At 40.0% G+C, this 25,203-nt stretch overlaps 1 protein-coding gene across 3 annotated transcripts in view; it reads right to left on the minus strand.

Annotated features, from left to right (window-relative positions):
• The window catches only part of sh3bp2 (SH3-domain binding protein 2), a 61,462-nt gene that overhangs the window by 27,736 nt on the left and 8,523 nt on the right, over positions 1 to 25,203 (minus strand). The window contains exons 3-6 of one of the 3 annotated variants that reach the window (XM_028601779.1): positions 24,659 to 24,745; positions 16,681 to 16,839; positions 12,958 to 13,028; positions 9,531 to 9,675 (exon numbers count right to left, since the gene is read on the minus strand). The exons of 1 other annotated variant lie outside the window; for it this stretch is intronic. The gene's annotated coding sequence lies outside the window, so the exon portion shown is untranslated. The remainder of the gene's footprint in view (positions 1 to 9,530; positions 9,676 to 12,957; positions 13,029 to 16,680; positions 16,840 to 24,658; positions 24,746 to 25,203) is intronic. One more of the 3 variants, XM_028601778.1, reaches the window with a different exon arrangement.

The raw sequence follows: 25,203 nt of genomic DNA on the forward strand, positions 1-25,203 counted from the left end.
TTATTTTTTAATAGCTTATTATTGTTTGCACTAGAAGGTATGTATAAAGGCTCTAGGCCGCCCTACACGTTATTGTAGGCCCAGTTTAATATGCAACTTAATTTTAAACAGTAATGTAGGGGGTCCCTGATCCATCTCTCTCAGTTAAGGGGTCCTTGGCTTAAAAAACCTTGAAGACCCCTGGTCTACACACATTTGATTGGTACTACTTATAAGTGGATATTCTGCTTTTCAGTTAACAGGGCTCATCATAGCCTCTTCTCCAACTTTCTTTTTAACAAAAGTACCGTCTGGTGTCTTATCCTTGAAATACACTGCAGTACAAACGCTGTGTACGATTAATTGCTAAACTATGTGACCATTTCCGAGGCGAGATACATTAATTTATACTTTTTATTAATCCTGCAAGGGGAAATTCCAATGTTTTCACTCTGTTGTTATTACACACAGGTCTGAATTACACACACATGCTCAGAACCTATACATGCACTGATGGAGAGATGTCAGAGTGAGGGAGCTGCCCATGGAAAGGCGCTCCGAGCAATTGGGGGTTCGGTGCCTTGCTCAAGGGCACCTTGGCAGTGCCCAGAAGGTGAACTGGCACCTCTCCAGCTAAAAAATGCAATGGAATATGCGGGGTATTTATGCAATTTTATGAGATGAAATTGCAAAAACTGCAGTTTGATGAAAAAGAGAAAAAAAACTGATTCCCCCAACTCCCTGCTTTTCGATGATGTTCACGTCGCGGAATTACATCACTTCATAACGTTCCCATGGCAACAGGGGAAAATGGCTACTCTTGTGTGATGTAAACAACATTTTTCAACTTTCTGCTATATATGTAACTTTTTCGCAACGAAAATGCGGGGATCATGAAATCATGCAAGCCCCGCATATTTTGCAGAGAAATCGGCAATTTATGCAGCGAAAGTGCAGCGTATTTGAAAAAATGCGGCCCCCGCATAAATATGCGGACTTTGGCTTATTATGCATTGAATTATGCAATTGCATAATCGCGTTTTTCTGGAGGGACTGATCAATGCTACTGTCTACCACCCCCCTAAACCGAACAGTGAATTTTTAAATGACTTTGCTGCTTTTCTCACCCACTTATCCTCTCTCTCACCAAACATAATACTGCTGGGCGATTTCAATATCCACATGGACAATATCAATCTGCCTCTCACCAAAGACTTCACCTCCTGCTTAGAGAGTTCTGGATGTCAGCAACATACCACTTTCCCCACACACTCCAAAGGACATATTCTGGACTTAATCAGCTGCTCTGGTGTCACCCCTTCTGACCTTACAGCTGATGAACTCCCCATAACTGACCACTTTGTCCTCTCATTTACAGTGAAACTCACTCTCTCCATCTCAAAAATACCACGCCTTATTTCATTTCGGAATATAAAGAATATCAACCCTGCCACTCTCATGTCAAGTATCCACTACTCCTGCCTCCCTGCCCCTCACAACCTATCCACCCCCGATGAGCTGGTCTCTCATTACAACACTGGACTCCATAATCAATAAATATCAATCGCCTCCGCCCCTCCCTTACCCCCCACACTGCCGCCATCCTTGTCCACAGTCTCGTCACTTCCCGTCTGGATTACTGCAACTCTCTCCTCTTTGGCCTCCCTCACAAATCCCTCCATAAACTTCAACCGGTCCAGAATGCATCATAACCTGAACCCCCTCCATCCACCACATCACTCCTGTCCTCCAACAGCTCCACAGGCTCCCAGGTACAGTTCCGTATCCAATTCAAAGTCCTCTTGTTTACATTCAAGGCCGTCCACAACCTCACCCCCCCCCATATTTATCTGATCTCCTCCAGGTTCCCACTCCGTCCCGCTCCCTCAGATCCTCTTCCTCCATACCCCTGTCTGTCCCCTCCGCCTGTCTCACCACCATGGGGAGCAGAGCATTCAGCAGCTCTGCTCCCCGTCTCTAGAATTCATTACCACCCCAGCTAAGAAACATCGATTCATTCCCGCACTTCAAATTGCAACTCAAAACACATCTGTTTAAAACTGCCTTTTCCACTTGATGTCAACTGCTTTGCCTAAAGGGTGGCTACTTTGAAGAATCTAAAATATAAGACATGTTTTCAGTTATTTCACACTTTTTTGTTAAGTACATAATTCCATATGTGTTCATTCATAGTTTTTGATGCCTTCAGTGAGAATCTACAATGTAAATAGTCATGAAAATAAAAGGAAATGCATTGAATGAGAAAGTGTGTCCAAACTTTTGGCCTGTACTGTACACAAACCAAAATAGAGGCTGAGCACGGAAACACCTACGCAGTCTGTGCACCTAAAAATACCATTACACTTAGCATTTATTTACAAAATTTAAATTGGGAAATTTTAAACATAGGGTGCCATGCATGCTTTTGCACCCCCTGCCCCTCATAAATCTGAAACTAAAATAGCCATGTGGGTGTTACAGTGATTCATGCATATGCATGTCAACGAGCAGCCACTCACACCTGCACACAAAACACATGTAGGTTATAAAAAACTAAGTTTCATTATCAATTTAACTACCCAACAATACATAGGTTTACAAGTCCAGCTCAGATGACTAAACGATTAAAGACTTTTTTTTCCCCCTTTCTTTTTTGTCTTTAAGTACATTTTCCAGGTGATACTTACATACTTTTACTTAAGTAACATTTTCAATGCAGGACTTTTACTTGTAACAGAGTATTTTTACATAGTGGTATTAGTACTTTTACTGAAGTAAAGGATCTGAATACTTCTTCCACCACTGGTCATGAGGCTGGCAGACCAGTGGTGTTACACTCAATTCCTAGAAGACTGCCAGCATGAAGAATCTCTTTTTTAATGACCTAATTGGATATTGTGCTTACTGTAAGTAAGTAAGTAGTAAGTAAAGTCAATTTATATAGTACAAAGTCATTTACAGGCTAAATAAATACATACATTAAAACAAATCGACTGTGTGTGTGTGTCTGTCTGTGTGTGTGTGTGAATGCGCGCGTGCATGCAATTGCAGTATCTATCTATCTATCTATCTATCTATCTATTTGCAATTTTGTAAAGCAACTCGGTTAGTTGCTGCTTTGTATAATGTGATCTGACCTCTGTTGCAAACTACAATGAACAACTCAGCCTGACAACGTCTAATTTTGGTTGCAAGACCACTGTCTCAGCTAAAACTGAGGTGTTACACTAAAGTTAGAATTTGAAACCAACTAAAGAGCAGGTTCTCTTGCTACTTTTGCTGCTGCTCAGTTGCATCGCCAGGTTTAAGACAAAGTGTCAGAGACTATATCACACAGCATACAGTCCTCTGTACTCAGCAGCACTTAACAGATTAGGTCTATGGGTCTAAGCAGGCACCATACAGCATTGGAATGAAACATGATTGAATGGTAGAAAATGTAGTGCTCATGTCTCTCATGAGGACTACATTTTCTACCATTCGATCGGTTTTAGCCCTGAAATCTACTGTTACTATAAATTTCAGCATCCTTTCAGTGCGATTCAGTAATTTATCGAAACACAACTATATAATAGAAACACCAAGTAGAAAAGAAAGTCCACTCAGGTGTGTCGTGCCAATCTTTTGCAGCCTTAATTATGTTTGGTAAGAGGGTATTTCTGGTGAAATTGAATGCGATGCCTTAGAGTACTATGTACTATTATTATTATATACTACAGTATAATGTGAGGCATCTTGTGATCTTTTTACATGATGATGCTATTTTGATGAGTCGACTCAACAATCGCGTTTAGAAAAGTTTCATAATTTATGTTGTTTGAAAGACAGATTAACTGATCAGTCTGAAGTTATCCTTTTCTTTTCAGATTCCCCAACTAGACGATGACTAGCCAGGTGGGTGTGGATCAGGTGGGTACTGCAGAATATGTACCAGTCTCCGATCTTTTAAAGAAAAAAGAAGAAAGGCTATGTTAAGTCTACGTTAAGTCAATCCTAAGTGTACCTTTTTTTATTGGGTTAAAGCTCCCAATCAAAGAGGCACACATTTGTTTACAGTTACAGTGTTACAGTATTGTTTCTAGATGATGTGGCGGTCTATGGTAACATGATCATCTTAAGCGACTAAACAACAGTTTCACACACAGTTTGCTTAGCACCTGCCTGATAGTCAACTTGGTTACATGCAAGTTTGCAAAAGCCTTTGTTGTTTTTTTGCAAGGTGGTTGACCGAACTGAAGCTTGATCGGTAAATGCTAAAGAAGAAGCTTGTGCCCAGTACTTTCTGCATCCTGTCTTAATTATCCCTTTCAACTCCAGTTAGATTTCATTAGAGGGGCTTTACTTTCAGAACATTAATATAGCATCAAACAAGTATTTGATATGTAAAGATGTAGTGTAAGTAAGTAATGGTATCCTGAGCAGAGAATGTCACACTCCTTCTGTGTGTGTATGTGTAATTCGAGCTACTCTGTTCTTTGTTTTGATAGCCGGTCCGGCTGCGCGTGCATATGGCCGTAAAAATAGGTATTAATAATTATTTAGTTTTTTCAGTATTTCGAGTACAGCCCCTTTAAGATTAATGCTGGAGATGGAGGGGGTTGTCTGTCAGTTATTTTCCAAAAATGTTAACTTTCATCAATGAAATGATTCCATATTTCAAAAAGAAGTGCTTGCCCACATTTGGGCATTACATCTTTTTTATGTAAGTCAAGTCTAGAGTGGTTATTCAGATCAAAAGAGGAAACTACAACGTCCCAACCAGCAATTTATGACACTATTTTTTAAAACTTTACATTCTTGTCAAGTAGCCTACACCTGTATAAAATCTTAGAAAATAGAATCGCAAAAGAAAAGAAAAATAGTTTTTTTTTTTTTTTCAGGATATCGATGACGTAAAAGGACCTCAGGCTACAGTTGTTTTGGAATTTAACTTTAGAGCGTGTCACTGCAATTACTGACAAGCATGCTGGTTAACCACAGGAAATGCAGCTGCAGCTGAACATAGATTGAACTAATGATGATCAGTTACAGATTACAGATCTACATACAGTATGAGCCCATTAAGAACATTTGCACCGCAGTGCTGTAACACACTGCAGAGACACAATGAAGCGTATGGTGTGACTTATGATAGTCATATTAGTGAGGACTACTGGATTCCGATTACAGTGAGTCATCTGCCCAGTCTCCAACCACAGTTAGCAAGCAACATAACCAGACTGAGTCAAAGCAATACCGGGCTGGCCTAACACACTCTTCATGCATCAGGTTACTGCCCGTACTGTATCCAATCAATTAAGTGACTGCCTACTATGACTGTCCATGCTTTCATCTTAAACTTTGACCCTCTCACTGTGTGTTTTCACTTCATCAAAGTTAATTGGAACATTTTGGTCAGCTAGAAATGTCGTCTTCAGAGTTCTTCCAACCGAACTAGCCAGCTAGCGCGAGCGTTAGCAGAGGCCCGTACTAAGACCTAACAACCGCTTATCAATATCACTTCCCCCATCAGTCAGACACAATATCTGACCATAATTATACTTGTGCGTTCCATAAACTGTCGTTGCTTTAACCTATTATTTCAGTTGCAACCCTGGCAGTGGGAAGCGATCGTGAGAGCAAATAAAAAAAAATATAAAAACATAATTCAAACCGACGTGCGCACTGGCAACACACGGATCAACAAGCCGACAAATAGCTTATGCGTAATTCCCTCCACTGAAAATCTATATCTTTTCATAAAGATACCCATCAGGGAATGTTAACGAGGTTGTTGGTCTCTAAATTGTTTAACTTTTTCTGAGCGCAGCTCTCTCTCTCTCTCTCTCACTCTCTCTCTCTCTCTCTCTCTCTCTGCGCACCGAGCTCCACCTGATCTTCTAAGAACGGTGACGCCGCTATCAATCAAGTATTGATTGGTCAGTAGACGGTGGTTTTACACCGGTTGATCTCTGATCTCCAACATAACCTGCTCCCGAGCAGGTTAGGCGTTCAGCAAAAGATACCACGGCGATTGAACCTGGTAACAACTGATCCACCGTTGTGATACACAAAACTCTGGGTTGAACCTGAAGTTACCTCGTTAACGCCAAATCTTGCTTTGTACTACAAGCCTCTGGTCAGTTAAAGGAGAACTCCGGCCAATTTTTACGTTAATCTCGATCGCTATAAATATGCTAGTACAGTCGATAGAAGAAAAAAAACAAGCTGAATCGGTGCTAGTAACACGGAGCTGCTGCAGCTACATGTAGAGCTCCAACTTAGCTAAAACGGCGGTTGTGGGGGCATGGTCTAAAGAGTGCCTTTGTGCCTCTCAGACACAAAATACAATTCAAATGTCTGTGCAACATGAACAGGGCCCTTACGTGACAACAAGATGCGTTTTCAACTCAGACATCCTGCCGGTAGCTAGCTCGCCCTGCTAGCTAACATGCTTGCTTCTCCCCGCCTTCGTAGCCTGCCGCGGCCGACAACGGGAGGAAAGGCAGAGAACCATGTTTCAGTGGATAAAACATCAATCCTCTTGGCTTCTCCATGTTTACAGTTGTGTTCCACAAGTACATGCAGAGGTTCATTAGCCCTACCTGTGGAAAGAACCTACAGAATAACAGTAGGACTAGCTGAAGGGCTACATTATGATAACACTGTTGCACACACTGATAGAAAGCAACATGCACTTGACGGCTGAAAGATCCACATCTAACACATTTGAACAGAGACAAGGGCTATGATCCCCATCCCAATACAGTACACAACTACTTGTTATTGTGCGTCTTAAATTTCACACTTTGAAACGGCTGGAAGCTCAGAAAGCTAGTAAGTGGACTCGTGAGTTTGGATTGTGTTGTTGCACTTACCAAGTTCCCAAAGGCCAAAATGAACTTATACGCTCAAAACTATTTTGTATTAAGAACAGTCCTAGGGTTTATGATTTAATCAACTCCTTTATATTAGTGCAGTAGAATTTAATGAGTTAAATCCAACTCTACATATAGTTTACCAATTAACATTCACGTATAGAAAAAACATTTGACATCCATTTATAAAGGAGACAACAGCAGAACCATGGCTACATGACTTCATATAAACCAGATGTCGTGTGAAGTCGTGTTTCAACAAGAGTAAACAAAGTTTATTATCTTCTTACCGCAAACTACCCAATAAAAAGCCATTAAAGAGTGAAAAACAGATCAACACACACACTTGTGTCCCCAGTGCTACCACCAGCATAGCTTAGCATGGCAACAAACAAGCTTTACAAATATTTATCAACTGTATAAATAAAGATATTTTCATATATCAAAAGTATTGCATGTGTACAAAAATATAAAATAATCTCAGGGTCAAAGCTAAACCCCTTCACTAGCGATTATCCAATCATATGTTAGCAACCTAGGCACGGTAGGCTTGTCAGGTTTAGATTTCTTAGCCTGCCAAAGCATGGGGCTGTATTAAGATTGATACTTAAAATGTGAAAGCTTTATATGCTCCTATTATTTTTTTAATAACCTTTCCATGACCAAAACACAGATTAAAGGACAAATCCAGCGCAAAATTAATATGTTAATGTTTATAACATGTGAAGCCTACTGAGTCGACCGTTCTCTGGGATTTTCTTCATGCTAATCGAATGTGACCAGTTTTAGCACAAACCACTAACTAGCTTATAACGCTAGTCGTCGGGGCACGAGGAAAGTAAAAAGAAATCGCTATTTCTACACCACTAACAAGGCTCAAAATAGCACCACACTTCCACGGTAGCATAATGAGGGTCCCTACATGTAAACAGAAGCATTGAGAACTTTGTAAGTGTACAGTGACAGTGTGACAGTTTATTAAAAAGATTGTTTAGACAGACAGTACCGTTCACGTATACAGGCGGGCGCCATCTTGGGAAAACAGTCATAACCAGTTGAACGACGAACGCCATGTAACCAGTAGCTAACCAATAACATAGCTCAAGCACGGCGTTCGTCGTTCGACTGGTCGAAACAGTTAAAAATCACAGTCAGAGCGTCCTACCAACTCACAGAGCTAACATTAAGTAAGCTACATAGCTGCTGACAAATTGATCTGGTAATGATTTGCCACTGTTTTAAGTTATATATTAAGAATATACTACCACCAAACAATATTTAATAGGGTTGGGTAACATTCACATTTAAACTGATACCGGAACTTCTCAAACTTGTCAATCTCAACTTTGTTATTCAAAATTACAGCGCTGATTTATCGCCGTCACTCCGCATCCGCAAAACCAACACCCACACCACCTGACACACATCTAGCTAGTGATGTTAACGTAACAGCTACCTGCTCGTACTGAGGACGTCTGGCACGCTGTAAAAAATTTGTATGAGAAGCAAGAATTAACGTTAGACTATTGGATATTATATATTTGTCTAACTTATAACTGTGGTTTATTAACATTAACAGATCAATTACCTCAGCTCTGCAGAACTGGGATCGCCAGTCATCTTTGAAAAGTGCTATTTTTCAAGCTACTGTAGCTGTATTTGGCTGGACCATAGGAACGCAGAAGCTAAGAGTTTCGTCATATATACGTGGGCGTGGTTTCATCTAAAGTAGGTTGTCGAGGTCAAAACACTATCTAGCAGCTGTGAATCAAATAAACTTATTATAAATAATGTCATTTTTTACTCTTACGCTCAATGTTTGCTGCTTCAATCCAGATGAGTATTGAAAAGTATTTTCCGCACGTGTTGAGGATGAGGACCAGTCTGAACCGGAGCTATCAGTCTGAAACAGAGCTGAACAGTCCGACCAGTGGAATTAGTTATGTTATTAATTTGTTTACAATATTTTTAGGCTTCAACCAGTGAAAGACAGGGTCAGGGAGAGAAAGAGATATATTCAGTAGGCTTTAAAGTAGGAAAGGAGGACAGCATCCAAGTGCGTGTCCTCAGTTTTTGATACTTGATTGTTACGAAAATAAGTACCCCCCCATTTATGATTTCTGTACGACAGCAGTTTGTAAAGCAATTTGAGAATCAAATCTCATGATACAGATCGGCTGAGTAGGTGATGGCGCAGTGGATGTGACACATGCCTTTGGTGTGGGAGATCTGGGTTCAATTCCCACTGCGATACATCAACCAACGTGTCCCTGAGCAAGACACTTAACCCATAGTTGGTCCAGAGACAGAATAGTATAGCAATTATAAGTTGCTTTGGATAATAAGGCGTCAGCTAAATGTCATGTAATGTCATGTAATATTACATAATTGCCATGCCTTATACTTCATTGCATAGGAACTTTACTAGTTGGTTTCATTGGTGTAGCTTTTTTTTCCAGATCCATGTATTGGTCCATTAAAACCAACAAAAACAGAATATGAAATATAACAGCATATGAACAGAAAACCTTATCTAAATGACTTGCATATCTGTAGCGTGTGAGTGTGTAGAGGGAGTGCTACACACAGCAAGGGTTAAAACAATCCTAGCAGCAGTGCAGCTATCCTTTCAAAAAGAAAATAAAAGCACACATGTTGGATAAAGTCTTGTTAAAAAGTTTTCATTAAACTCACCCATGGAGTGCTGCGTCAGCTGTGTAGCTCCTCTGTCGGTGTTTGTGTCATCAGTGGTTTGAGCCCTGCAGAACTGCGCTTCAGCCCGGTTCACTTCCTGGCGTGGCGCTTCAGAGCTACTGTATGAAGTGTCATGACACCCCCCCTTCAACCACAAGAGAAACTGGCTGCAGCTCTCATACAAACACAGACAGGCAGACATACGGCACTGTTTTATGGTGTAACATTAACCTTATTTTGCAGCATGTTGAGTCAGGCTGCTTGAATCCTTACAGAAATGACAAAACTGTGAGAACATGTACAGTATGTGTGTATACATGTATCAAGTTTCTCTGGCTGTATGCCTTTAGCCAGAACATCATGACCAACTTCCCCTTTAACGTGTCAACGGACCACTCCTAACATCTGGTCAGCAGTTATGTTGTGAATAAACAAGAAGACAGCAAAAAAGAAAGTGGCATGAAAAGAAAAGACTCAAGTAAAGTACAAGTACCTCAAGTGTGTACTTAAGAACAGTACTTGGGTAAATGTACTTCCATTCCACCATGGTACTTTCCACAGGTCACATTAACTTCTCCTTACATCATCATTAGCATGACAAGAATACTATTAATATGCTGAGAAACTCGCAGGAACACACATACTTGTATCTGGTGTATCTCTAAAATACAGTCTGGTTGGTGATGTTTTATTTTAAAGTGCCCATATTATGCTCATTTTCAGGTTCATAATTGTATTTTGAGGTTGTACCAGAATAGGTTTACATGGTTTCATTTAAAAAAAAAAAAAACTATACTTTTTGTGGCACTGCACATTGCTGCAGCTCCTCTTTTCACCCTGTGTGTTCAGGGCTCTGTTTTAGCTACAGAGTGAGACATCTTACTTCTGTAAGTCTTTGTCGGCACTCGCACATGCTCAGTAGCTAGGTAAGGATCATATCAGCTAGCTAGCTGTTTCCATAGACAGTGAAAGAAAGGCCGTTTCTCCAACTTCGGTCAGTTACAAGGCAGGATTAGCTGGGAGACTTCTTCTAAACGAGGGCGCACTTCCAATTTTGTGTGGAATACCTGCAGAATGTACATAGTTCTTTTGTAGATTATGGTGAACTAGTGTGCGTTGTAGCAGTGTTTTGCTAGTGGGGTGGCTTTAGATACTACACTAGCATGCTAGCGCTAGCATTCTAGCGGTTCACCACCTCGTTTCGGCTACTGAGGTAGAAAGCCGTGCAGATTTTGAACAGCTCACCCGGAGACTGAAGGCAGAAGACATTCAGAAACCGTATCTCACTCAAAACAGCATAGATGTTTTTTTTTCAAAGTTTGTATGCGTGTGGAAGCACCCAAGACACAAAATAACATCCATAATATAAAAAAGTGTTGATGCTTTTAACACTATAATCCCGCTAGTTTACATTTTTTAGCTCCCCATCCTTGACTCTGCAGAGGTTTATGAGCCAGAGATGCTAATTAGAGAGCAGCAGAGTCAGGAATGGAAGCACAGGAGCTGCACACATACCAGACTCATTCAAACATATTTCCGCCCTGGACACACACACACACACACACACACACACACACACACACACACACACACACACACACACACACACACACACACACACACACACACACACTTTGGTGTTTATGTAAATGTGCAAAACCGAAATGGCTGACTGCCAAATCCTGTCAGTAAACAAAGCTTGTTTGAGTCTCAAAGTGCCTCTGATTGGGCACCTGGTTAGCTCACCTGGTGGAGCGGGCGCCTATATGTTGAGGTTTACTCCCCGACGCGGCGGCCGCAGGTTTGACTGCGGCCCTTTGCTGCATGTCATTCCCCCTCTCTCTCCCCTTTCAGGTCTAAGCTGTCCTATACAAATAAAGGCCTAAAATGCCCAAAAACATAATCTTAAAAAAAAAAAAAAAAAAAAAAACTGCCTCCAATTTTCGACTAGCTCGGGCCCCTGCACACACACGCGCGCGCACACACACACACAAGTTGTGAGTTGTGTTTGGTGTCTGAAAATCATCAATGCAAAAGAGTAGTAGTGTCTACCTGTTGTATTATACAACATTACAGAATAGCGATTTCTTGTAGATTTGTTGCTATTCTTACATCCTTTGTTTCTGGTTTAAAAATTTGATTTTTGCCCTGAACGTGGCACTACAGGGTCATGAGGTCATCAAAGTCGGTCTGGTTCATCCCTCTGGAGGGCGTGAATGTGAACTGTTCCTTTAGGGAGCAGCTGATATTAAATTGCATGTTTTTTGGTTTTCTACTCTGATACACTGTATAACTCACGTCTCGTGTTCCCCTTTGAGAAATAAAAACAGGAAACAACCTTTTTAAATTTTAAGGGGCTTACACTCGACATTCAGAACATTAACATAGCAGCAAACATCTTGAATATTGTGGTTACTGTGTCATCTTTTCTGGATTTTTGTCTGGGTGGGATATGCTCATATTGCAAATTGTATGTTTTGTGTGTTGTTAGTGTGTTGTTAGATACAAAAAGTGTTAATCACAGACAAAATATGGCAGCAAACAACCCAAGCTTCTCTATTTTTTGGTTGCAGCATGTGGCTGTAAAAGATGTTTGGTATTTCTCATATTGGGGATTGGTCTATGTGAGAACTGTGTGGAGGCAATCACAGCCCACTGTTTTTCCCCCCACAGCATTTCAGGTACAGTCCCTTTAAAGTACCCTGAGGTAAAATTAAATACAAAGGCATGCATTCAGTAATCTGTAGTGCAATATGTTTTAACAGTAACCCTCCCAACACTGTGTGCAAGACTCTGAACAGAAGAAGAAAAATGTTTGCTAAAACATTTTTTTAAATAACATTTGTTCTTGTCTTCTTGTGTATAGCCTGATGATATACGATACAGCTGTAGTGTTGTGGTAGTGGTGTCGACGTAAGAAATCTGACTGAACTGTAAAACAATCATCTGCAAAACAATGGAAGGGCTCCCAATAACCGGTTGTGTTGACCATAAATCTGGCTTCAGGCCGGCTTTATTTTTGTCTGTTTGTGTGAAAAGGCAGACACATCCTTCTGTAGCAAGTACGGTGTTTAATTTGCGTCAGTCTAGAATTCGAACATCAGTCCCTTGACAGGAAGAGTATATTGACTGTGGCTTGTCTTTGTCAGTGCACAGGGAATAATTGCAGTGACTGTATGGAAACTACAGTGAATGAAACGGAGCTCTCCTCCACCACAGCTGGTCTGCCTGCCTGCATCATCTGTGTAGTCTGGACTTTGTGCTGGCTTGGAGAACTTGGATAAGTGTGCGACAAGATAAACTCTCTTCTTAACAAAAACTAGAGCTAGTGTCTGTAGGCACAGAGCCCTTTTTTTTTTACTTTCACTTAAACCCATATTTAAGAGCACACACACTGATTTGAAGCCACAATGAGAGATTTAAATACCTTTGCTTGGATGAGCCAACATGTGGGGATACAGACTTGCTGGGTTTTAAACTTGTGCCTTCGGTAGCTGCCTGGATTAAAAGAAAGCCAGAGACTTTTGAAGAAAACCATAGACACGCCCATACAGCATGGTGACCACAGCTGTTTCAGAAATGTTGGAGCAATTAAAAGAGGATAAAAATGGCAAAAAGTAAGAGCAAAGTACACTTCATATTCATAATCTCACCTGCAGTGACAAATGTGTGTTCTGGTTTGGCTTATCTTGTTTTCTTTGTGGGAAGTAGCGACTGTATAGCACTACTGATGATCCCTTTCAAATGTTGTGGTTTGGGACCGGTTTAATTTTCGTTCCTCCATTTCAAAAATAGCATCGCGGCTACACAACAGAACCAGCCTGAACGACCAGAGTAGACACAGCACATGGAATTACAACCAGCCATTATATTTTCTACAGCTCTGCAGTAATATCTGCCAGTCTACGCCACTATAAGAACCTCGCTGCCTCAGAATTGCTTACCCACAAACCTCTTAGTTTTATTTAGTTTCCCCGTCTTTGGTGCAAAAATTTCTCTGCTCTGGCACCGAGCCTCGATGGGAGAGCAAGTGTGTGCACACTTGGACCTACTTTGGTCCTCACTCAGGCAAATTTCAAATATGCACACAATACCTACCTTTTACTGGGACAACTGAATAGAACAGAGCCGTCAGAATTCTGTCAGCCAATACAGTCTTTAATGACTTTTAAGGTTTATTATAAGAGCCCGTCATAATAATATGATACAGTGTCCCAACCATGTGGGCATTTGCCACAGTGAATCTGTCACCTCAGTTACTGCAGCTATAGCTACTGTACGTATTCTGTTAACAGTCACTTTTGTAGTTTCCCACTCTGAGTGTTCAAATCGACTGCCATGGGAATGAGGTCAGTGTCTACCACCACTTTCTTCCTGTTTTGCGAGTTATATGGGCACCACTGGTAATGTGATAAAGGTTTCTTAGATTTGATTAAACAATATTCAAATATTGCTTGTTGCTTGAAAATATGTGGGAGTTACCATGCAATGACTGATTTGCATGTTGCAGTTTTTTTCTGAAAAAGGGACTCTGGGAGATAGACATAAGAAAGGTGTGGGTGGGTGTACATGCAAACATGTGGTGGGTATGTGGAGCGGTGGGTGGTATGTTAAAGGTACTCAAGGTAGGAGATCTGATGGGTAAATAAACTGCTCAGATTTCTCAGATGTTTAGGGAGTGCCTTTGTACAATATATATATGATGGTACAATTTAATATTTAAGCATCACTTTTTCAGTCATACTATAAAAGCTTTTTCTAAATAATTATGACCTCCTGTATTTTCTGTGCTGCAGGGTATGTCGAAGCAGATTTTGTTTCATTTGCTTTAACTGAAAAACTCTAAAATGTTCTTGTTTGCAGGTTTTACAAAATGGCTAGTTAACTCAGATGCTAGAAATTCTGTTGTTGAAGCAGCACAAGGACAGCAATACCTATAAATAGAGAAAGTCAAAGAAGTAAATAGGATATAGGCTATATAATTTAAGAATAAAATATAAATTATAACTATACAAGACGATTTGGAGACAAGAATTACAATGTAGCGCTACTAGACTAGATTGAACAGTAAACCAGGATTATTGTTAAATATGAAGGAATTTGCTCCTCATCAGGATCACTTTGAAGAAGTTACCAGTGTCGTATAAAGTACTTGAAAGCAATACTTGAGTACAAGTATCTTACAAGAAAATGAGTTTGGTAGAAGTTAAAGTCACCTTTTAGAATATTACTTGAGTAAAAGTCTTTAAATATATTTACTGTACTTATCTATCAAAAGTAATTTTCTGATATTAAATGTACTTATGTTATTTACTTATGTTGTTTTATGTTGGCGGCAGAGCCTGCAGCAGATGCTTCCATGAGGCTATCAGTTATTATGCTTCCTCCTCTTCTTCTTTAGTTTTGGTCTATGGTTTTGGCGCTTGGCAACAAACAGGCATTATGCACAAACTGGAACTTAATGCACGCTCCGTGCATTAAGTTGCAATCTATGATTAGCCAAACCTGCTTTTTTGCAGTCTTAACACATTTCTTATGAGTTTATTTTTCAGTAACAAAGTAATGATCATGCTTGGAGGAAACGTAGTGGAGTTAAAGTAAAAATTTCCAGATATACAAATAACAAAGTAAAGTACAGATGGGAGAAAATTCTACTTAAGTACAGTAACAAAGTAATTTTTTTTGTCACACGGAGTTCCACAGGGATTAGTCCTTGAGACGCTTTTGTTTTGTGTGTGTGCACCCTGCCTCCTGGTCACATCTTCAAAAAAATATTACATAAATTATCATTACACTAAGAACATAAATCTATCTTCCTGTAAATGCAAATGACCGCTTGTTAGAAGTCCATGATTTTTATCAACTTCCTATATTTGAGTACTCAGAAGATAAAAGTTGCTTGTTTGTTCAGGCAGACATATAACATAACATGTTTTATGGATGTTTCTATTAATGTTGATGACTTAGCAATGTATGAGAGACACACAGTCAAGTCAATGAATCCTCCCATAAACAAGATTTAACAGTTCTCAATGTAAAGTCTTTCAGATGGATTAAGTTAAAGAAAGACTAGTAGAAAAATTGAATGGAAAGTTGAAGCTATTTTAGTGAGCATCATGGTGCTCTTTTGAACCAGCATTAACAGTCAAGTATGGAGTAAAGGAAAAATTGACAGCATGTTTTTAAAATCACCTTCAGTTTTCAAACATTTTCACATGGCTATAAATGATGACACCTGAATAAGTTTCACAAGTGGTTTTCAAATTTTAAAGTTATATATAGTGCTGACTTGGTTTTTTGAAGATCATTTCTGTGGGTGGGGGGAGACAGGCTGAAATATGTATATGTGTGTGTGTGTGTTTCCTTATAAACAAGAATACATACAGCACCAAAAATAACCACAGAACTGTTGACTTCCTGTGCTTGAATAACTAATTCAAAAAAGCCTGCACTGTCACATTCTGGCAATTGAGGCATTTATCGATCTGTCCATTGTTCCATAGGAACATATGTTCATTCATACATGTATATGCTTAACTAATCATTCGTTAATGATTAACCACTCGGTATATCACTTTATCTCCAGGTACGCACAATGCTTAACTAATGGTAGTGAATGCTTAACTAATCATTCGTTAATGATTAACCACTCATTATGATATATCACTATCTCCAGGTATGCACAATGCTTAACTAATGGTAGTGAATGCTTAACTTATCATTCGTTAATGATATGATCGGTATGATGCATCAATTTATTTTCAGGTACGCACAATGCTTCAGTTATGGTAATTAATGGTTAGGTAATCATTCGTTAATAAGTAGCAGCCAACTAAGGATCAATCCTTCTATTGTCTTTAACTACCGCTCAACAGCGCACGAAACCCACGGTGGCAAGATTAAAGCATGCCCTGCTGTCAGGATCCTGCTGTGACTGACTGCTTTTGTGCCACTCTGTTGGCCATTTTGTATATTGCGTTGTGTTTTATGCTTGTTGCTGTTTCCCATGTGCTCTGTGGTTACCTGTCTTTCATGTGTCTTTGTCTCCACCCATCTCCTTATATGATCTGCACTTCCTGTCTTGTTAGTTTCCCTCAGTTTCTGCTCTCACCTGTTCCCAATTATTGTCTTGTTAGTCTTGTCCAGTCACCTGTCTTCCTGTTGCTGTTCCTCTGGCCTTGGTCGGTTTGTCTCTCTGAGTCCTGTTCGTTGGTAAGTTTGCAAGTTGTAGAGTCAGAATAAAGCATGTTTCTCTGAACTTCTGCCTGGAAGAGTCTTGCATTTGGGTCCTTCTGCTGAATCGTGACACCTGCAGCAGCATACAATTACTTTTAAGCCTTCAACAATGACGATGCTACAGAATATATACCTTGTTTGTCAATGTAAATGTTTTGTTTTGAATGAGAATCATCCTGTATCACGTCTATTCTTTTTATTACTATAAATCCCATGAACAGATTTCCTAATGATTCATTAATACAGTAACCACACACAGTCTGTTTATCAGTAACTAATCATTAGTCCTTGAATCACAGTCAATCACTAACTACTCAATAACTAACCATTCGTTCTTCGTTCATTTAACAGTAACTACCAGTCTCTTTAACAGTAACTAATAATTAGTGCTTGAATCACAATCAATCAGTAACTACTCATTAACTAACCATTCAGTCTTCATTCATTTAACAGTAACTACCAGTCTGTTTAACAGTAACTAATCATTAGTGCTTGAATCACAGTCAATCAGTAACTACTCATTAACTAACCATTCGGTCTTCATTCATTTAACAGTAACTACCAGTCTGTTTAACAGTAACTACGGTAATCATTAGTGCTTGAATCACAGTCAATCAGTAACTACTCATTAACTAACCATTTGTTCCTCATTTGTTAATCATTAACTACCTACTTTTTTTGTGTACCTTATTGTAAAGTGTTACCAAATAATGTTGTTGATGGGCGAGTTAAGGGGTCCCGGCTAGCTCAGTCTAGAGAGGACTTAACTGTTTTTAGACAGGAGAAACTACAACTAGACAATAGGAAAAATGACTTTAGAAGAGAGCTTTAGTGAATTATGGTGAATTTATGACCTGGGCTGTTCAGGTGGTGAATTTCCATGGGCTTAGTAGTTTTTTCTTTGCTTACAAAGTACTAATGCGAATGAGAGATTGCACTGAGTTACACAAGCAAGTGGAACCGAGGCTTTACAGGATGTCAGAACTTTGGCTCTATATCTGAATCACTGAACAAACTGGAGATGTAGGTTGTGTAGGGGCTTTTCAGTTCTGTGCAAAAACATGTTCAGCTTGAAATGCATTTTTACACAGAAAAAGGAAGCGTCACCTCGAACCAGATTGAGGTCCATCTTTTGACCCTTGTGTTGTCCTCGGGTCAAATTTGACCCGTTTTCAAAGTTTTTTGTATCGGAAATATGGGTTTCTTTCAACTAAAATGACCCATAACAACTTGAATGCATGCATGTACGTTGCATGCAACCCACACAACATTCTTCGCAGGTAAAATGAATGATTACCTATCATCATACCTATTTTTAAATGGTTTTAAAACAGCATTCTGACTAAATGTTGACATAAACCAGTCTGTGATTCAGTCAACATCCTCTGATCTCAACTATTAGTCAAAAATAATTCCTAATATCTGCTTTTTTATAAACTCACAAATTTGGTATGTCATTTAAATTAGGTTCATTGACCATTAATAGAAAAAAAGAAAGTTGAAAAGAGGGACAGAAACAGTTGAAAAAAGCGCCAAACAAAGTTAATTTTCAATTTTGTCCCCGGAAGGAAAACTAGTTCATGGTTGACGGGAAGACAACACGGCTAAGGAAAGTAACACACCGGTCGCTACTGCCAATACTCCTACTCACCAACTCCAGATGGATCACACACAAAATGGATATGTATGCTACAAATACACACGGAACTGCTGCATGAGGATTATCACACAAGCCTGCCTGACTGAACACACTGGGATGGCAGCTACCAGCTAGCACGGCGAGCTAGCAACCGGCAGGAGGTATGAGTTGAAAGCGCATATTGTTGTCACGTTAAGAGCCCTGTTCATTTTGCACAAACATTTTAATTGCATATTGTGTCTGTTAAGAGGCACAAAGGCACTCTTTATGTTATGCCCCCAAAACTACCGGTTTAGCTAACTGGGAGCTATGGGCATTAGCTGCAGCAACTCCAGTTTGCTAAGACCGATTCTGTCCGTTTTTTTTGCTATCGACAGTACTCACATATTCATTTAACGTAAAAATTGCCCGGAGATCTCCTTTAAGGTGGCTTTGGTTGTTTGGTTCCCCCTAGAGTTTACAGCTTGACAGATTTAACACCAGCCTAAATTAACTAAACCATCTGATAAATGCACCAGAGTTATTATATATTATGCGCAAGTTAGCTGTGAAGGAATGGAGCACAATGATTTTAACTTGGATTCTCCATGAAGGTTAATTTTCATCCTCGAAAACAACAACACACAGTTTGTGGTACTGACAGCTGAAAACATGAACACTGAAATGATTTGGTCACTCAAAAGTCATGTTTGTTCATCTTCAGAGCTATCCGTCTTGAAAATGCCACACCGCTGTTCACTCTCCTCTCCACTCCTTACTGTCTTTGGTTGACTTGTTTCTCTTGACACTCTTGCCTCTTGTGGTATAACCATCATCTTTCACTTTTGACTTGCTAGCCTGCTACCACTGCAAACAGGTTACAAGACCACCAGCGGCCTCTTCAGCCAATCAATGCAAAGATCCTCTTCTTCTGTGGTAACCACAGATGCTGTTGTACGTGGTGGCCTTCAGAACAGACAGGCCTGAATATAAACTTGTTCTAAACCCACATTTACCCATTCATACGTATCCTTTGACTGTGAACTATACAACACATTAACAACTCCTTTATATTCATTCTACCCTACCAATATTGTGTATTGGTCCTTTAATTGACTTATGCATTTTTGAAAATGCATAGAGCATTCTGGGATTCCAAAGAAGCTGCATAAAAATAAATGCTTGCGTGCAGAGAGCCAGTGTGTCTATTTGTTTGTGTACGTACTGTGTTAGTGTGTGTTAAAGGGGATGTTGCTGTTTCCCCTGTAGTGACAGTAACAAGCGGCCATCCCACGTGTCACATCGCCACTCCTCCCACGCTTCTCACAGAGAGGAACACGCAGCGCTATTATTATCACTGACAGGAAACATGTTGAACCACACCAGCGATCTGAGCCGACTATCACTCAGTGCCTTTGTCTCTCGGCCTCTGACTCATCTCTTCCTTTCGGTTGTTTGGCTGATGCTCTGCCCTTCCAGCTCTCTTGCTCTCGGTCTTTCTGCCTCAGTAACTTTCTGTTTTCTGAAAGTTTTTTTTTTTTTTTTTTTTTTCCTTTGTCTTCTTGGTTTCTCTCTAAATGTACCCTGTCTTTTTTTTTTTTTTTTTTGTCTTGGAACTTTTACTGTAACCCGAAAAGCCCCTTGGTTTTCTAACTTGCTGTACTTCTAGTGGTATCTAGCCATGCAGACAGTTTTGTGTTTTGTTGTGGGTCAAACGCACTGAAAGGGATAACTGATGTGCCTCATTTGACGCTCATCAATTGATGCTCCTACGGGTTAGGCAATCAATTTGAAATTCCAGCACCACAGAACCAGCAGTATTCTGGGAAAAGGTCACTATTTATATGTAGGCAGGCACAAGTTTGTATGTAAGATAGGCAGGAAGGCAACAACTAGGTGCGTGCTGCTGCGTTTAGCAGTCATAAAGACAGTATAGATATTATTTTGTGCGGTTTGTTAGCCCTGAACAGGGGTTAAGGTTTGCTAGCTAACGTTAGCTTTACCGGTTGGGTAGCTGACTTGATATTACTAGTGCAGTGCCCATGGAAAATGTGCCTGTTTGGAACAGGCCAATTGCTTGGCCTGTGGTATTGCTGCTTGTAGAATTGTTCAAAAACAAACTGTACCCCAAATTTACTTACAAACCACTTAATATGGAACTCCACTGTATAGCCTTCTACTTCTACATCAAAGGAAGACATTGTACTACTATATTTCCCTGACAGAGAATGCTGCAGATTCAGAATGTAATCACAAAATACCACAAAAAAAAAAAAAAAGGAGTAATCAGACATAACGTTAGCAGTAGACTTAATTAACCCGACCCAGGGTGAGTCTGATGAAAACTGATGTCTGCCCGGTTCAACTCTTGAGATTTTCTCGCATTGCACAGCGCTCTGAAGGAATAATCTCCGAGATTAGGTTATGTTCTGCCAGCTCACAGCAATTTAATACAATAGCAGGAAAAGAGTCCCCCCAGCTGTTCTAAAGCCTTCCCCCCCAAACACGGACACACATATATACAGGTACGTCTCGCTTTATAAGATAGATGGCCTGCATCACGTTCTGTCTGCCACTTGTTGTCTGTAGCTGGTTGTGCTTTGCATGTGTGGGATTCTGAAATGTCCTTAAATTCGGGAATTGTCGTTTGTTTATTTTGTTATTTTTTTATTCAAAGTCAAAGTAGAGCAACTTTGCACATTTTTGTGGGTCTGAGGTGTATGTCACATTTTAGCTGCCAAAGCTCCACTGCTCTCTGTCTCTGGTCCTCAATATGAGAGGGGGAGTGGCCAGCGGCTAGAGTGGCAAAAGCCAATGTGTGTTTCTTTTACCTATATATTTAATGATATCTTTTGCATTTCTTCAACGTCAAACTTGGCACCGCACTTACTCGTGGCCGTAGCAAGACACCTGTCAAGTTTGAAATCCATCGGACTAACGGTTCGAGAGATATGCGCATAACACACAGACAGACAGACAGACAGACAGACAGACAGACAGACGTTCCTGCAATTTATAGATAGCTATAGATAGATTTATAAATTTATATACTGGGAAAATAGATAGATTTTACCTGTTGCACCGACGGCCTCTTTCCCGCCATGCCATGTCCCTATTGTCCATATTTTTACAACTTCGTAGTCTGCAGTCATTTATCACAGGTAGCTTTTGGGCTTCATTGATGAGCTTCTACTTGTCCATTCATTTGCAGTTTGGCCCGGCCTCAAAAATAAGAACTCCCATAAAAACAGGCTAAAAATTGATATATATATATATATATATATAGGGCTGGGCGATATGGTTAAAAACTGTATCACGATATAAGTTTTTCATATCGGTCGATATCGATAATTATTGATATTTTTTATTGATATAAGGACCAGGAGAAAAATATATTAAATTTAAACATTTTTATTTTAAACTTAACCCTGCTCCGATTATAATCCCCTAAGTTATAAAAGCAGAAATGTCAACACAACCATGGAAAACACTCAAATAATTAAAATGTAAACAGGTCTAAAATCACAATGAACACTTAACAATTATCTCTTAACATTAAGGTGCAAAATTAAAGAATAAGTAAGAAATGCTTAATAAAGTGTCATAAAATAGTGCAACGTGTTAGCTAAATATAAGAAACCTGAGAAGGAACTATTTTCTGCAGGTTTAGTGCTAGGTTGGTAACCTGGCTTCTGGACAGTGCTCAGCATGTCTACCTTCGTTATTTCTTTGTAGCGTTTAGTAAGGTGCTGATGCAGAGTACCTCTCCATGGTGGTCTGCTGCTTGTAGTGTTTAGTAAGGTGCTGATGCAGAGTACCTCTCCATGGTGGTCTGCTGCTTGTATTGTTTAGTAAGGTGCTGATGCAGAGTACCTCTCCATGGTGGTCTGCTGCTTGTAGCGTTTAGTAAGGCGCTGATGCAGAGTACCTCTCCATGGTGGTCTGCTGCTTGTAGCGTTTAGTAAGGCGCTGATGCAGAGTACCTCTCCATGGCGGTCTGCTGCTTGTAGTGTTTAGTAAGGCGCTGATGCGGAGTACCTCTCCATGGTGGTCTGCTGCTTGTAGCGTTTAGTAAGGCGCTGATGCAGAGTACCTCTCCATGGCGGTCTGCTGCTTGTAGCGTTTAGTAAGGCGCTGATGCAGAGTACCTCTCCATGGCGGTCTGCTGCTTGTAGTGTTTAGTAAGGCGCTGATGCAGAGTACCTCTCCATGGCGGTCTGCTGCTTGTGCCGTGTTGCAGCTGCAGATGTTGTTGGACATTGATGGCGAATACAGCTGTGCTCCAAAGTGCGAGCGCGGCTAAAGTGGTAAAACAAGTTTATGGTATTACCATATTATTATTATTATTATATATTATTATTATGGTCTGACGACATTGGTCTGACTACGGTGAGACTTATAAAATCCCCAAAACTGCCATACTGACTTTTCCTGTTTTATCAACGATTTCCTCGCTCGCTGCGGCACTCACTTTCCACTCCACGCCGGTTCTGTTATTGAAGAACACGAGACAGCGATGTGGCGCAACCAAACATGATACTGTTACATGATTGGCTGTTAGAGTGTCACTCCCAACGTTGCTAGGTTGTCAGAGAGTCAGGGCCTTTGTTCATGCAACCAAACTTGATTCACAACTTCTGGTTTCTTCTGATGAAGAAAAACAAGTTATCGAACGTTTTATCGACCGCATTTTCTATTGATATTGATTATGTGTCTATCGCGATACATATCGTTATCGTTTTATCGCCCAGCCCTATATATATATATATATCTTGTCGATTTTTAATCTAGTATTATTATTATTAATTCATTTCTTTAATAAAGTAATGAAGCTCAGCGCAAATTATAGATGTCATTAACCCAATCACTACTCATTCTTAAATCAAATCAGCTGTTCAAGAAGTGACGCTGTCAGTTAAACCAATCAGACGTGGCCACGAGATTCAAGGGCCAATCACAGCCTTATAACTCTGCTTTAAATCTGTTCTCTCCTTGTGCGCTCGGCCCTCCTCCTCCCCTGCCGCCTCCGGTCGTTGTGTTTCTCCCGGCTGGCCGCGCCGTTGCCTCTTCGGCCCGGTCTCTGGTCTCTTTCGCCGCCGCCACCAGTGTCTGGACTCCATCGGGGGGTTACGTTCCTATTCCCTACCCCTTTAAGAAGATTATTAATTCGATGGAGTCCAATCTCCAAAAGACTTTGTACATTCAATATCATACAGTTGTACAATAAATATCTTTGCGTATCTGCAAACGAAGTCTCTCCTGATTGAATTGTCCTCTGGGGAAAAAGCTCTCTCCCAACAGGTATTGCAGCTGCAGAAAAAAACAGTTGTGGTCACTGGGTCCTAATTTGACGCTCCAAAACAGAAACAAGGTCGGAGGAGGTGCATCAAAGCAGATTTGATGCGCCTCATAACACTTTCGGTGCGTGTTCAGCCATTTAAAACGATAGGTGTACTACAGAAAGTGGGCGTCAGGCTCTTTCAGTGCGTTTTGGCCTTGATTAGAATACGCCTCTGAGGCTTCTGCTGCCATCTGAATACAGTACATACAAATGGTGCTCAAAGTATAAAATAAAAAGTTTCAAATTTCAAAAGCTCAACACCAGAATAAAATTTGCATCAACAAAAACACACCTAACGTTTAAAGAGCCCTTATTATGCTTTTGGGGATTTTTTACTGTCTTTTAATATGTTACATAGTTTGTTGCGTTTGTAATACAGGGCTCTACAGTGCGACCTTTTCACTTGCATTTGCGACTAAAAATAGATGAGTGTGAAATGTAAAATGTATTTAGGAGCACATGTGCGACTAACCTAACGTTAGGGTATTTTCATTCTTGCTGTTTTTTGCAGATGTGTGCGGTGAACTTCTCTCCATTTAGTTTTACATGGTCATCTTTCTGTTTTTACTAGAACACATACAGCGTGTCTCAAAGTGGACACTCTCGGCTCGTCATTATATTATGTTGCAAAAAAACTAAAATTTGAAAAAAGCCTAAAAAATAAAAATCATGTTTTGCAGATTGAATCATCCAATTGTCCTAAATCTGTAAACATGACTCAACACATTAGATCATACATTTTTCTTGCATGAGTCATTTCAACATCAGTATTACATCAGATTTATGTTTAGAACTTTTAAGAATCAATGGCATTTTGTTACACTGAATAACAGAAAGAAAGAAAAATGTGACGAAAAGGACGTTTTAGAGTGTTTTGTTGTTTTGTAGTTTAAGTTGTTCTTTCAGTGTTTTCTTTCATAAAACCACACCAACCTGCTATATTAGCATTCTTTGCCCCAGCTGGGATTTGATCCAACATTTCCATGTTCTTGCGCAGTTTTCTTCTCACTTTCCCCAGCACTAATGGTCATAACAAGCGGAGAGGGGAAGAAGATCAGACTGACGGAGGAAACCTTAGTGAAAAAACTTTACCATAAGTCGAAAAGTCCCCTCACATGTCATGAACACCACACTGTTAAGGCATTCTGTGTTTTGGGCTGAAACATGTTCGCAGCATGACAAAGTAAGTAAAGTTATTGTCTTCAGATAGAAACAATTTGTTTTTTAAACAAAAAATTCAGAGTAACAATATTCATTCAACCTACATGTCATGTTTGACCAGGTTACTGAAGGCTATTGTGGCAGTGGCTAAAGAGGAAGATGCTTCCCTCTGGTGGCAAATGGAGTAGAAGGCCAAAACAATACAAGGACTTCCCATGAAGAGTAATGAGCAGAAAATAAAAAAATTCCAATCCAGAACTATACATTAGCCCCATCTAGAGGTAAATTACATTTAGTGCAGAGGTGCCCAAATTCTT

Source organism: Perca flavescens, chromosome 16 (assembly GCF_004354835.1).
Source record: "Perca flavescens isolate YP-PL-M2 chromosome 16, PFLA_1.0, whole genome shotgun sequence".
NCBI classification, from domain to species: domain Eukaryota; kingdom Metazoa; phylum Chordata; class Actinopteri; order Perciformes; family Percidae; genus Perca; species Perca flavescens.